General features: G+C 38.8%; 1 pseudogene; it reads left to right on the forward strand.

Annotated features, from left to right (window-relative positions):
- The first annotated feature begins 223 nt into the window (after positions 1-223).
- The window catches only part of LOC148571758 (uncharacterized), a 30,879-nt pseudogene continuing 15,647 nt past the window's right edge, over positions 224-15,455 (forward strand).

Below are 15,455 nucleotides of genomic sequence, written 5' to 3' on the forward strand. Positions count from 1 at the left end.
ATTTTTCCTACTTAACATGAATTCTACTTATATTACATTTTGGATTGTGATTTTTCATCTCAGATTCCTAACTCAAATACATTCCATAATGCACATATACTTAACTCATTTCATAATCCTACTGCTCTTTTGCCACTATGTGCTTATCTTGTTATTATTCTATTTGCCTACTTGTCTTCCTGCTTTGTTTTTCAATTATATCCTGGAATTTCTGCTTTTCAGGATGTCTGACCCTCAGCGCAAAGGAAAAGGCAAAGCAACCACTGGCAAAAGGAAAAGAGGCGAATCCTCTATGTCTATCCTGGACATTATGCATGATGACTCCTGGCGGGAAAAGCACTTTACTCCGCAGGAGAAGGTTGACCAGCTCCTCACTGCCAATGATCCGGTTAAATTTGCAAATAGATACTGTGAGCTGAAGTATCCAGTGTTTGCCACCTCCAGGAACCTGTACCTGGAGAGATCTCTGAAAATTCCAAAGGAACTACAGCAGTACACCTCCGATCAGATCAAACAGAGAGGCTGGTTCTTCTTGGAGAGAAACTTGACAGAGGTCAATGCTTCCTGGGTCAGAGAGTTCTACTGCAACTATTTCAAGACTACCCTGGATGCAGTGCACCTCAGAGGGAAACAGATATTGGTAACTGAGGAAGCCATTGAGGACATCCTCCACCTTCAGCCTAAATCAGATCAGCCTGACGGTTACCAAAAGGCTGAAGAGGACGTGCGCTTTCTGAGATTTGATTGGGATGATGTCAAGCAGAGGATAGCCCTTGATCCTACTATCCCATGGGTCATGGGGAAGAACACAACGATGCCTAAGGGAATCAAGCTGATGTATCTGAATGATGAGGCTCGGCTCTGGCACCAAATCCTGAGCAACTTTGTTATGCCGAGCACTCATGAGACGGAGCTGCCTGCTGCTATAATCACCCTCATCTGGTGTGTGATGGAAGGTAAGGACCTGTATCTCCCACGATTCATCCGGCACTATATGGCCAGGGTCCATGTCAGAGGCACTCTCCCTTTCCCTTATCTGATTACCCAGCTAGGCCGTCGAGCTGACGTGCCTTGGGAGCTTGCTGATGAGAAGCCACCTGCTGCAGACTGCAAGAAGATTATCCCTCACAGTAGGAAGTTTTAGGCTTTGGGTTACAGACCCCCATTCCTCACCGCTTCTGATGAGACAGCCGCACCTTCAGCTGCCCCTTCTTCATCTACTGCTATCCCAGCTACCACCACTACACCTCCACCTGCCTCAGAGCCTGTTTATCACCTCGTACACCGCTTATTTCAGCAGCTGGACTAGATGGAGCGCCACAACCGGCGGCAATATGAGCGATCTGAGCATCGCAAAAAGCGACGCTATGAGCACCTCAAGTTGATGATCCGATCTGGCGGAGACATCCCCTCCGAGCCTGACACACAATCAGAGCCATCCGAGGAGGAGGCGGACGAGCATGAGGAGGAGACACATGCACAGAGAGAGGCTGAGCAGGCAGGACCAGAGTAGGCTACGCCATAGTAGGAGGAGCCACACCAGATTCAGGCCGCAGATCCAGAGATTCCTATCCAGTCAGAGCCTCCACTGCAGCAGACAGATCCTCCTACCCTCATCCAGTCTGCAGACCTTCAGGCCACCACCGAGACTCCAGCAGCCCATCCTTCCGGTGATGACACTCCTTCACACCTAGCTTGAGTGAGCATCGAGGACGATGCTTTATTTTAAGTGTGGGGAGGTCGCAAACTCTGGCGTATCTTTTTGGTGAACCACTACAGACTCTTTTATCTTATTTTGTTTATTTTTCTATATTTTTATCTTTATTTTTATTTTTCAGTACTTATACATTGTTCTTTTCATGTATTTTTTTTCACATTTTGCACTTTAGTTCATATTTTAGCCATTTAGTTTAGTTTGCAATTCTAAACCTATTAGTTATAGAATATGTGGATTAATAAGTATAAAGTTTACCCTTTTAGCATATAATAGTTTGGTTCAATTGAAAATAAAAGGAAGTAAACTAGAAACTTTAGTAAATTAAAACAATCAGCATTGAATTGCTTTAAATTGGAAGTGTGAATATGCCCATCTTAACAGTAACTGTTAGTTTAGTAGTCTTTGCATTATGTTTGTTTCTCTTAAAATAAGTAAGCTAGCCTATATGTGTGCTTGTGTGTTTACTTTCACTGAACAAAAAGCATGCTTTGTCCCCTGCATCTTTAATTCAATAAAAGAAATGTTTGAATGTGAAGTGAGATAGTTCTCTGTTAGATAGAAGTACAATAAAAGTAAGTGGTGGTATGAATGTGTGATTGCATAATAGCTCACTTTTAATGAATAAGAGAACTAGGATGTCTCCTCTTAAGTAGAAAGTGGCCTACTGTCTATGAATCTCAATCAAATAAAAGTCCTTGGTTAAAAAGAAAAAAAAAAAGAGAAAAGAAAAAGCCAAAAATGGCAACAGAACAAAAGAAAAACAAAAAGAAACAAAGCTAAACACCAATAGCTTGAACCTTAGAATATATGCATGTGGTGTCTTTGTACTAGGATCTGCTTGGATTATTAAGCTCTTTGGAGTGCATCAACACTTGGTGACTTGGGTTAACTAACCCGGGATCATCAGCTGAAAGTCCACTATCAAAAGCAACCTAACTACAAGGTATTTAGTAACCCAAAAAGGTGCTGGGCATCAATGTTTTAAGAAGGAATGTGAGCCAAGTGTCTATAGTGAATAATGTGTCAAGCATAAAGAAATCAATGAACTTGTTACACATGACACTCAAGTAAAGCTTATGAACAAAATAATAGCCAAGGATAAAGGAATAATGAGAGGTCATAGCAGTGTGTTGCTTGATGCTTGAAGAAGACTTTCTAGGCCTAAGAGTCAAAAAGAAGTGAGTGTTTACATATCCACATAAAACCCCATGAACTACCAATAATACTCTGCTAGCATGAACATCATCTTCCATTTCATTCTTTCTTCTCAATAATTCATTTCTTGCTTGGGGACAAGCAAGCTTTAAGTTTGGTGTTGTGATGACAAGTCATCTTAGCCTAGTTTCACTAGCCTTTTTCTTTTGTTTTCAATTGAATTATGCACTTTCTTGAGCCACAAGCAAGCCAACTGGGTAGATTTTCATGTTTCCTTTGATTTAATCAACCATAGATGAATTAATACAATTTCATGAGGATTTATGCTATAATCGCCACATATTATGAAAGAATGACAATCTCATGATTTTGAGCATAGCTTTGATGTGTTTGGTTGATTGATGATAGGTGAGGAAAGCTTGGAGAAAGGTTGAAGCAAGAAGGAATGGCTAGGAGCAAGAGAGAACAAAAAGTTTGAGCAAAAGTTTGCCTCAAACTTTAGCTCAAACTTTTGGAATAAGTGAAAACACACCAGGGAACAAAAAGCTTGAGCAAAAGTTTGCCTCAAACTTTAGCTCAAACTTTTGGGAGAAAAGCTTGAGCCAACGTTTGCCTCAAACTTTTTGGCAAACGTTGGCATCACAAATCAATACCCTGGAGGACAAAAGTTTGCGCCAACGTTTGCCTCAAACTTTTTGGCAAACGTTGGCGCCATGAGTGTGCATAAGGGGGCCAACGTTTGAGCAAAAGTTTGACCCCAAACTTTAGCTCAAACGTTGGTAGCAGCAAGAATGGGGCAGCTGGTGTAAAAGGTTTGAGTAAAAGTTTGCCTCAAACTTTTACTCAAACTTTTACTCAAGCTTTTATAATTCCCAACCCGGTTCACTTTGGTTCTCTCTCCAACTCCAAGAGCAATCAACCAAGGCCTCTATCAACCCAATTCCATCAAGAGCAAAGGCCCAATTCAAGGCTTGAAGACCATTTGAAGAAAGTGTATAAATAGCTTAAGATTTAAGTTTTTGAGAGGTTTTCTTTTCGGTTTTGATTTGGTAGTTTTGTAGAGAGCTTTCCTTTAGTTTTCGTAGGTAGTTTTCGGAGAGCTTTTGGTGTTGAGTAATTTTGAGTTTCTAAGTCTCGGGGAAGGAGAATTGAATTCCCTTCCTCTTAGTTTTTTTGCTTTCAATTTCAATTACATTTGCTTTGATCTTGGGTTGGAGAATTGAAGGAATTCTGTTTCAATCTCATCCTGAGATCTCTCTGTTTACTTACTGCACAATTGAATTTCAGTTTCTGTTAATTGCTTCTTCTTCTACTTTCTCTGCAATTTACATTTCCTTTGAAATTGCTCTTGTTGGATCTAGGAAGGCATTGAGATCTAGACTTGGTTATCTAGTCTCTTGAGTCCTGAGATCTGGATTCCCATTCTCAATTTCTCTGTTTACTGCTTTTCAAGCTCTTTTATATTTCTGTTTTAGATCCGATTCAACCCAAGGCATCTTCTACTCTTCTGTGTGTTGAATTTTACTCTTCCTTGTTTAATTTCTGCAAATCCAATTCCCAATTCCCTTTACAATTCAAGCCATTTACATTTCTTGCACTTTAAGATTCTGCAATTTACATTTCTTGCGTTCTAAGTTTCTGCCATTTAATTTCTTACTCTTTAAGATTTAGCACTTTAACATTTCAGTTCTCTTTAATTTCATGCAAATTACCCATTCCCTTTATTTTCCATGCAATTTAAATTCTGCAAATCATAAATCTCTCAACCAAATCATGATTCACTTGACTAAATCAACCACTAAACTAAAATTGCTCAATCCTTCAATCCCTGTGGGATCGACCTCACTCCCGTGAGTTATTATTACTTGATGTGACCCGGTGCACTTGCCGGTGAGTTTTGTGTCGGATCGTTTTCCGCGCATCAAGTTTTTGGCGCCGTTGCCGGGGATTGATTATATTAACAATGATTAAGTGAGGTGGTGATCTAGATCTAGCATTTTTATTTTTTGTTTCTCTAATCTTTGACTAACACGCTAACTGTTTGAAATTTTGCTTAAACTAAACTTCGTTCTAGCAATAGACTGAAGAGTTACGGGTGGTGTTTCTTTTGTTTTGTTTGTATGTCAGGTACAGGGAGATCCATTCCTGTTTTATCTGAAACTGACCAGAGAACTCTTAGAAGGTTGAGAAGAGCTGAAAGAGGGAAAAATATTGTTGGAGAGGAAGAATCTGAGGAAGAATATCACGAGATGGAAGGAGATCCATCTAATCCAGGAGGAGGGGTTAACAATAACCCACAGCAGAGGAGAGTATTGGCCTCCTATACCTTTGTAAATGCTAGACATTGTGGAAGCAACATTCTCACCCCTAATGTCAATGCAAATAACTTTGAATTGAAGCCACAACTCATTACATTGGTCCAAAACAACTACTCGTTTGGGGAAGGACCATTGGAGGATCCAAATCAACATCTATCTACCTTCTCAAGGATTTGTGACACTGTCAAGTCCAATGGCGTGAATCCTGAAACTTACAAGCTTCTGCTGTTCCCGTTCTCATTAAGGGACAAGGCCGCACAATGGCTTGAAACTTTTCCTCAAGGAAGCATCACTAGCTGGGATGACTTGGTGACTAAATTTCTAGCCAAATTCTATCCACCTCAAAGAGTCATCAGGCTGAAGACTGAGGTGCAAACATTCACGCAATTGGATGCTGAAAATCTGTGTGAAGCATGGGAGAGATACAAGGCTCTGCTGAGGAAATGTCCACCAGAAATGTTCACTGAGTGGGACAAGCTACAGAACTTCTATGAAGGACTCACTCTAAAGGCTCAAGAATCACTTGACCACTCAGCTGGAGGATCATTGCAACTGATGAAAACAGCAGAAGAAGCTCAAAATCTTATTGACATGGTGGTCAACAATCAATATTTCTTTGCTCATCAAAGAAATTGCCAACCATCACAAAGGAGAGGAGTAATGGAGCTAGAAGGGGTGGACTCAATCTTGGCTCAAAACAAGATGATGCAGCAGCAAATTCAACAACAATTTGAGCAAATGACCAAGAGGATTGATAGCCTCCAAGTTGCAGCAGTTAACACAAGCCAACCATCATCCACATGGGGGCAAAATGAAGAAACTCAAGAAGAACAACAACAAGAGCAAGTACAGTATATGCACAACCAAGGACCAAATGAAGTGTATGGTGATACATACAATCCATCCTGGAAGAACCACCCAAACCTCAGATGGGGAGATAATCACACCCAAATCCAACAACCATGGCAGAGGAACTCAAACCAAAATACTTCAAGAAACAACCAAAACCACAACCAGCAGCAAACTAACCAGAACCCCTACAGAAAACCTCAAAACAACTACCCCAACCCCAACCAGTACCAATCCAATAACCAATCCACCAACCAAAATGCCTACCATCCACCACCCACATCTCACAACCCACCACAAGCATCACCTGAATCTCAAAGACTCACTAACTTGGAGACCTTGATAGACAAAATGTTGAAACACCAGGAAATGACAACCAAGAACCATGAAGCCTCCATGAAGAGCCTAGAGAGGCAGATTGGGCAGATCTCCAAACAGATTTCTATTGAGAGACCTTCAGGCTCACTGCCGAGTGACACAATCCCAAATCCTAAGGAAGAATGCAAGGCAATACAATTAAGGAGTGGGAGAACGTTGAAGAGTAGCAAGAGACCACTAGAAGAGGAACAGCCAACACACACAGAGGAAGCCAATGATGATGATACAATGGCAAGCAAGCAAGCTTCAAAGCAAACTCAAGAAAAGGAGGAACAATCAAAAATTCCAAAAAAAGGGGAATGAAGCAATTGAAGAGCCAACAAAGAATCAAAAGCAACAAGCAGAGAAGACCTTTGTACCTCCACTGCCATATCCCCAGAGATTCAACAAGGAGGCAAAGGACCAACAATTTCACAAGTTCCTTGAGACTTTCAAGAAGTTGGAGATAAATATTCCCTTGGCTGAGGCACTGGAGCAGATGCCCCTATATGCCAAGTTCATGAAGGATCTAATCAACAAGAAGAGAAGTTGGCAAGAAAAGGAAACTATCATGCTCACTGAAGAATGTAGCGCTGTGATCCAGATGGGTATCCCACCAAAGCTCAAAGATCCAGGGAGTTTTGTAGTCTCATGCACCATAGGCAAGATAACATTGGAAAACGCCCTGTGTGATCTAGGTGCCAGCATCAACTTGATGCCTCTATCATTGATGAGAAAGCTTGCCATAGAAGAAATTAAACCCACCAGGATGTCACTAGTCATGGCCGATAGATCAATCAAGACACCCAATGGTATTGCGGAGAATTTACTAGTGAAGGTTGGAAAGTTTATCTTCCCCGCAGACTTCGTAATCTTAGACACAGAAGGGGAAGGAAGCAGCTCAATCATCTTGGGGAGACCATTTCTAGCCACAGCAAGAACCACTATTGATGTGGAGAAGGGAGAAATGACCTTCAGGGTGCATAATGAACAAATGGTAATCAATGTCTTCAGATCAATGCAACACCCCTCAAAGCAAGAAAACTACATGAATGTGGATATGATAGAAGGGCTGGTAGAAGAAATGTTTGAAGACGACTTTTTGGAGCATCAGAAAGAACAAAGAGAGGAAGTGATAGAAATACTCATTGAAGACAAGAAAGAGGATAAACCAAAACAGGAGTTGAAACCTCTCCCTCCTCACCTCAAATACGTGTTTCTTGGGGAAGCAGAGGCATTACCAGTGATTATAAATTCCTCTTTGAACATGGATGAGGAAGCAAGGTTGATTGAAGTATTAAAAACTCACAAAACAGCCTTGGGGTGGACAATTGAGGACATCAAAGGCATCAGCCCTGCTATTTGCATGCATAAAATTTTATTGGAGGAAGAATCAAAACCTGTGGTTCAACCTCAAAGAAGACTCAACCCAACCATGAAAGAGGTGATTCAAAAAGAAGTGATGAAGCTATGGAATGCAGGGATAATTTTCCCAATCTCAGACAGCTCATGGGTGAGTCCGGTTCAAGTTGTGCCAAAAAAGGAAGGAATGACAGTCATCACCAATGAAAAGAATGAGTTGATCCCCACTAGGACAGTGACTGGGTGGAGAATGTGCATAGACTACAGGAAATTGAATGATGCAACAAGAAAAGATCATTTTCCTTTGCCATTCATCGATCAAATGTTGGAAAGACTAGCAGGCCATGCTTATTATTGCTTCCTGGATGGGTATTCTGGTTACAATCAAATAGTGGTGGACCCCAAGGATCAAGAGAAGACCTCCTTCACATGCCCATTTGGAGTTTTTGCCTATAGAAAGATGCCCTTTGGGCTGTGCAACGCCCCAGCTACTTTTCAAAGGTGTATGCTTTCTATTTTTTCTGATATGGTGGAAAAATTTTTAGAAGTCTTCATGGATGATTTTTCTGTTTTTGGCAATTCATTTAACACTTGCTTGCATAACTTAACTCTTGTTTTGAAAAGATGCCAAGAAACTAATTTGGTGTTGAATTGGGAAAAATGCCATTTCATGGTTCCGGAAGAAATAGTTCTTGGGCATAAAGTGTCATGTAGAGGTATAGAAGTTGATAAAGCTAAAATAGAAGTTATTGAAAAACTCCCTATACCTGTTAATGTGAAAGCAGTAAGAAGTTTTCTTGGGCATGCTGGCTTCTACAGAAGGTTCATCAAGGACTTTTCAAAAATAGCAAAACCATTGAGCAATTTACTAATGAATGATGTTCCCTTCATTTTTGATGATAACTGTAGACATGCCTTTGAAACTCTCAAGAGAAAGCTCATTACAGCACCAATCATCACACCCCCTGATTGGAAATTACCTTTTAAACTTATGTGTGATGCAAGCAACCTTGCTATCGGTGCTGTACTGGGGCAAAAGAAGGACAAATTACATCATGTCATATATTATGCTAGCAAAGTGTTGAATGAAACACAGAAAAATTATACCACCACTGAAAAAGAACTTTTAGCAATTGTATATGCATTTGATAAGTTTAGACAATACTTGATCGGCTCAAAAGTTATAGTATACACTGACCATTCTGCTCTCAAGTATTTAATGTCTAAACAGGATTCAAAGCCAAGGCTTATTAGGTGGGTGTTGCTGCTACAAGAATTTGATATTGAAGTGAGGGATAGGAAGGGAAGTGAAAATCAAGTAGCAGATCATCTATCAAGAGTGCCACAAGAAGCTAAGCAAGACAAACCACATCAAGTAAATGAGAACTTCCCTGATGAACATCTTTTCCAAATTCAACAAACACCTTGGTTTGCTGACATAGCAAACTACAAGGTAGGAAGGAAGATACCTCAAGAATTTTCAAAGCAACAAATGAAGAAATTACTCAATGAAGCAAGGAAGTTCTTGTGGGATGAACCTTTTCTATTCAAGAGATGCTCTGATGGAATGATTAGGAGGTGTGTCCCTGAAAGTGAAATGAAGGACATACTATGGCATTGCCATGGCTCAGCATATGGTGGACACTTTGGACCAGAGAGAACAGCTGCAAAGGTATTACAGAGTGGGTTTTATTGGCCAACCATCTTCAAGAATGCCAGAGAGTTTGTTCACCAATGCAATGAATGTCAACGAACTGGAGGATTGACAAAGAGAAATGAGATGCCTCAAAATTTCATCCTGGAAGTGGAGGTGTTTGACTTATGGGGCATTGATTTCATGGGACCTTTTCCTCCTTCCTACTCTTTCAGATATATCCTGGTGGCAGTAGAGTATGTATCAAAGTGGGTGGAAGCAATAGCCACAACCACCTGTGATGCATAGATTATCCTCCAATTCCTTAAAAAGCACATTTTCACAAGATATGGAGTGCCCAAGGGGCTGGTTAGTGATGGTGGTGGTCACTTTTACAACAAACAGATGGAGAAACTCCTCCACAAATATGGAGTAATCCATAAAGTAGCCACACCTTACCACCCTCAGACTAATGGCCAGGCTGAACTCGCAAATAGGGAACTGAAGAAGATCCTAGAGAAAACAGTGGAAAGCACGAGAAAGGATTGGGCTAGGAAGTTAGAAGATGCCTTATGGGCATATAGGACAGCTTACAAAACCCCTATTGGCAAGTCACCCTTTCAGTTATTATATGGCAAATCCTGTCACCTCCCTGTAGAGCTGGAACACAGAGCTTTTTGGGCCACTAAACTCCTCAACCTTGATTCCCAAGCTGCAAGAGAGAAAAGGATGTTACAACTAAATGAGTTAGATGAATTCAGGCTAGAAGCCTATGAGAGTGCTAAGATATACAAGGAAAGAGCTAAGAGGTGGCATGATAAGAAGATCACAAAAAAGGAGTTCAAGCCAGGACAACAAGTGCTCCTGTATAACTCAAGGCTTAAGATCTTTCCTGGCAAACTTAAGTCTAAGTGGACTGGCCCGTACTTGGTGACAAAGGTTTTTCCTTATGGGAGTATTGAATTACTAGATGAAGCAACAAAGAGTCAATTTACAGCAAACGGTCACAGAGCAAAGCTGTACTTGGGAGGACAATGGGATAAGGAAAAAGAGGTTCAGAACCTACAACCTTCTTGAAAAGAATTGAAGAATGTCAAGCTAATGACAATAAATAAGCGCTTGTTGGGAGGCAACCCAACCTGAGGTAATTTTCGTTTTATAGCTATTTCAATAAAAAGGTTGAATGATTGGTATGTATTGCAAGGAGCTAAGTTTGGTGTTTCACACCAAAACAATTTAAGGGAGAATAAAGGATTCTAAGTTTGGTGTTCCACCAAAATCTCATTTCAAAGCACATTCTCACCTTCTACACAAAGGGTTACTAGCTCCAAGAAATCTGATAAATCATTTAATCATTGTCTGTTTTTTTTAGTTTTATTACCTTTAGCAAAGACTTAGGCTTTCACACATGGATATTTTAATGCATAAGAAACATGACAAGGGATTAAGTTTGGTGTTCACACACCAATGTAAGTTCAAACGCCTACAAGAAAGTCTTACACACTAATCAGTCACTTAAGGGCTTGAGAAACAAGCAACTTCCATTAACACTGCAGGAATTCAATTACTCTCTTGGGAAGACTACACACCATTAGCTAAGAGAAAAGAAGAAGAAGCTACCAAGAGGTTGTATTGTCACTTAACTCTATCAGCATTGAATTGCTTTAAATTGGAAGTGTGAATATGCCCATCTTAACAGTAACTGTTAGTTTAGTAGTCTTTGCATTATGTTTGTTTCTCTTAAAATAAGTAAGCTAGCCTATGTGTGTGCTTGTGTGTTTACTTTCACTGAACAAAAAGCATGCTTTGTCCCCTGCATCTTTAATTCAATAAAAAAAAATTTTTGAATGTGAAGTGAGATAGTTCTCTGTTAGATAGAAGTACAATAAAAGTAAGTGGTGGTATGAATGTGTGATTGCATAATAGCTCACTTTTAATGAATAAGAGAACTAGGATGTCTCCTCTTAAGTAGAAAGTGGCCTACTGTCTATGAATCTCAATCAAATAAAAGTCCTTGGTTAAAAAGAAAAAAAAAAGAGAAAAGAAAAAGCCAAAAATGGCAACAGAACAAAAGAAAAACAAAAAGAAACAAAGCTAGACACCAATAGCTTGAACCTTAGAATATATGCATGTGGTGTCTTTGTACTAGGATCTGCTTGGATTATTAAGCTCTTTGGAGTGTATCAACACTTGGTGACTTGGGTTAACTAACCCGGGATCATCAGCTGAAAGTCCACTATCAAGAGCAACCTAACTACAAGGCATTTAGTAACCCAAAGAGGTGCTGGGCATCAATGTTTTAAGAAGGAATGTGAGACAAGTGTCTATAGTGAATAATGTGTCAAGCATAAAGAAATCAATGAACTTGTTACACATGACACTCAAGTAAAGCTTATGAACAAAATAATAGCCAAGGATAAAGGAATAATGAGAGGTCATAGCAGTGTGTTGCTTGATGCTTGAAGAAGACTTTCTAGGCCTAAGAGTCAAAAAGAAGTGAGTGTTTACATATCCACATAAAACCCCATGAACTACCAATAATACTCTGCTAGCATGAACATCATCTTCCATTTCATTCTTTCTTCTCAATAATTCATTTCTTGCTTGGGGACAAGCAAGCTTTAAGTTTGGTGTTGTGATGACAAGTCATCTTAGCCTAGTTTCACTAGCCTTTTTCTTTTGTTTTCAATTGAATTATGCACTTTCTTGAGCCACAAGCAAGCCAACTGGGTAGATTTTCATGTTTCCTTTGATTTAATCAACCATAGATGAATTAATGCAATTTCATGAGGATTTATGCTATAATCGCCACATATTATGAAAGAATGACAATCTCATGATTTTGAGCATAGCTTTGATGTGTTTGGTTGATTGATGATAGGTGAGGAAAGCTTGGAGAAAGGTTGAAGCAAGAAGGAATGGCTAGGAGCAAGAGAGAACAAAAAGTTTGAGCAAAAGTTTGCCTCAAACTTTAGCTCAAACTTTCGGAATAAGTGAAAACACACCAGGGAACAAAAAGCTTAAGCAAAAGTTTGCCTCAAACTTTAGCTCAAACTTTTGGGAGAAAAGCTTGAGCCAACGTTTGCCTCAAACTTTTTGGCAAACGTTGGCATCACAAATCAATACCCTGGAGGACAAAAGTTTGCACCAACGTTTGCCTCAAACTTTTTGGCAAACGTTGGCGCCATCAGCAACACACCATGGAGACAAAAAGTTTGCGCCAACGTTTGCCTCAAACTTTTTGGCAAACGTTGGCGCCATGAGTGTGCATAAGGAGGCCAACGTTTGAGCAAAAGTTTGACCCCAAACTTTAGCTCAAACGTTGGTAGCAGCAAGAATGGGGCAGCTGGTGTAAAAAGTTTGAGTAAAAGTTTGCCTCAAACTTTTACTCAAACTTTTACTCAAGCTTTTATAATTCCCAACCCGGTTCACTTCGGTTCTCTCTCCAACTCCAAGAGCAATCAACTAAGGCCTCTATCAACCCAATTCCATCAAGAGCAAAGGCCCAATTCAAGGCTTGAAGACCATTTGAAGAAAGTGTATAAATAGCTTAAGATTTAAGTTTTTGAGAGGTTTTCTTTTCGGTTTTGATTTGGTAGTTTTGTAGAGAGCTTTCCTTTAGTTTTCGTAGGTAGTTTTCGGAGAGCTTTTGGTGTTGAGTAATTTTGAGTTTCTAAGTCTCGGAGAAGGAGAATTGAATTCCCTTCCTCTTAGTTTTCTTGCTTTCAATTTCAATTACATTTGCTTTGATCTTGGGTTGGAGAATTGAAGGAATTCTGTTTCAATCTCATCCTGAGATCTCTCTGTTTACTTACTGCACAATTGAATTTCAGTTTCTGTTAATTGCTTCTTCTACTTTCTCTGCAATTTACATTTCCTTTGAAATTGCTCTTGTTGGATCTAGGAAGGCATTGAGATCTAGACTTGGTTATCTAGTCTCTTGAGTCCTGAGATCTGGATTCCCATTCTCAATTTCTCTGTTTACTGCTTTTCAAGCTCTTTTATATTTCTGTTTTAGATCCGATTCAACCCAAGGCATCTTCTACTCTTCTGTGTGTTGAATTTTACTCTTCCTTGTTTAATTTCTGCAAATCCAATTCCCAATTCCCTTTACAATTCAAGCCATTTACATTTCTTGCACTTTAAGATTCTGCAATTTACATTTCTTGCGTTCTAAGTTTCTGCCATTTAATTTCTTACTCTTTAAGATTTAGCACTTTAACATTTCAGTTCTCTTTAATTTCATGCAAATTACCCATTCCCTTTATTTTCCATGCAATTTAAATTCTGCAAATCATAAATCTCTCAACCAAATCATGATTCGCTTGACTAAATCAACCACTAAACTAAAATTGCTCAATCCTTCAATCCCTGTGGGATCGACCTCACTCCCGTGAGTTATTATTACTTGATGCGACCCGGTGCACTTGTCGGTGAGTTTTGTGTCGGATCGTTTTCCGCACATCAATAGCATTACATGTTAGTTAGTTAACAACATTTCATCAAGGAACAACACTAAGATTTTAAGGGCCACCCTAAGATTTACATTGAGAATAATGGGAACTCTTAATTTTTACTTGCATGACATATATAACTGATATATGATTTTTGAGCTGGAGAACACACAGCCCTGTGAGTTTTGAGCTTAATTGTATGGTTACATTCAAACCATAAATTTTATTCCTGTGTGTTTTACCCTTCTTTTTCATTTTGATGTTCTTTACTTTGTTTTAATCTATATGTCCAATATAGAATATAGATACATACCAAAGAGATGATTGAGGCCATCATTTGAATTTTTCCTCACTTATCCTAAATGAGCCTAACTTTTACATCACCCTTGTTAGCCCCCTTGAGCCTTTTAATCCCCTCTTGTTCTATAACCACATTACTAGCCTTAAGCAGAAAAATAAAATAAAAATCCCAAGTTGAATCCTTGGTTAGCTTAAGATAGAAATTGTGTATTGTTTAAGTATGGGGAATTTTATGGGAACATGGGATGATAGAAACAAAGTAGGAATTTAAAAAGAGTAAGCTATTTCAAAAATAAAAATTTGGGAAGCATGCTCATGTGAGATCAAAACAATGGGATTACCATGTGCATTGATTTAAAAAAAAAGTACTTTTACATTATTTAATTAAGGGAATACACAAAGAAATTTCCCAAAATGCAAAATAAAAAGAGTCAATGCACATGGGTCAAAAATTTCAAATTTAAAATTAATGTATGAACTTGTAATCCAAAAGGGAAAATGTTGGGTAAATAGGTTAAGGAACTTTAAAATCATATATAGTATGTATGTTAGGTGAGATTTTAGACTAATCAAGGATTCGCTTATTAGCTCACTTAGCCTTATACATATACCCTTACCTTTACCTTGGCCCCATTATAACCTTGAATAAGACCTCATGATTTTTGTATGTCTGTATTCTATAATTGTTGATTGGTTAGATAAAGAACAAAGTTATAGAAAGTAAGGATAGAAAAAGAATAGAGTGATTAACCCAATAAATACTGAGTGACTAGAGAGTAAACACAAAATCCAGTGAGGGTTTAATAGCTCATCACCATATATCTCTGCTTAAATTGTTAATTGTCTTGCAAGTTTGTGAAATATTTTTACGCATCTCAATTGTAAAAGTGCTTTAACATTATCTAAGGTTTGGCTATGCATATATGATTCCTTGAGGATATGAATTAATTTAACTACATGTAAGCTTTATATACAAGTGAATAACAATTAGAATTGCATGATTCATTTAGGTAGTTGCATTTAGAATAGATTGCATTGCATGAGATTCCACCACTTTAACCTTACTCTTTATCTTGGATTTAGCATGAGGACATGCTATTGTTTAAGTGTGGGGAGGTTGATAAACCCATATTTCATGATATATTTTGTGCTCAATTTAAGTGATTTATTCAACCCTTCACCCACTTATTCATGTGAAATTGCATGGTTTTACTTTTCCTTCCTTATTATGTGATATATGTGAAAAACATGTTTCCTATGCTTTAAAAATAATTATTTTAATTACCTTTTATTACCATTCGATGCCGTGA

The sequence above is a fragment of the Arachis ipaensis genome, chromosome B3 (genome assembly GCF_059453495.1).
Source record: "Arachis ipaensis isolate K30076 ecotype BB chromosome B3, ASM5945349v1, whole genome shotgun sequence".
NCBI classification, from domain to species: domain Eukaryota; kingdom Viridiplantae; phylum Streptophyta; class Magnoliopsida; order Fabales; family Fabaceae; genus Arachis; species Arachis ipaensis.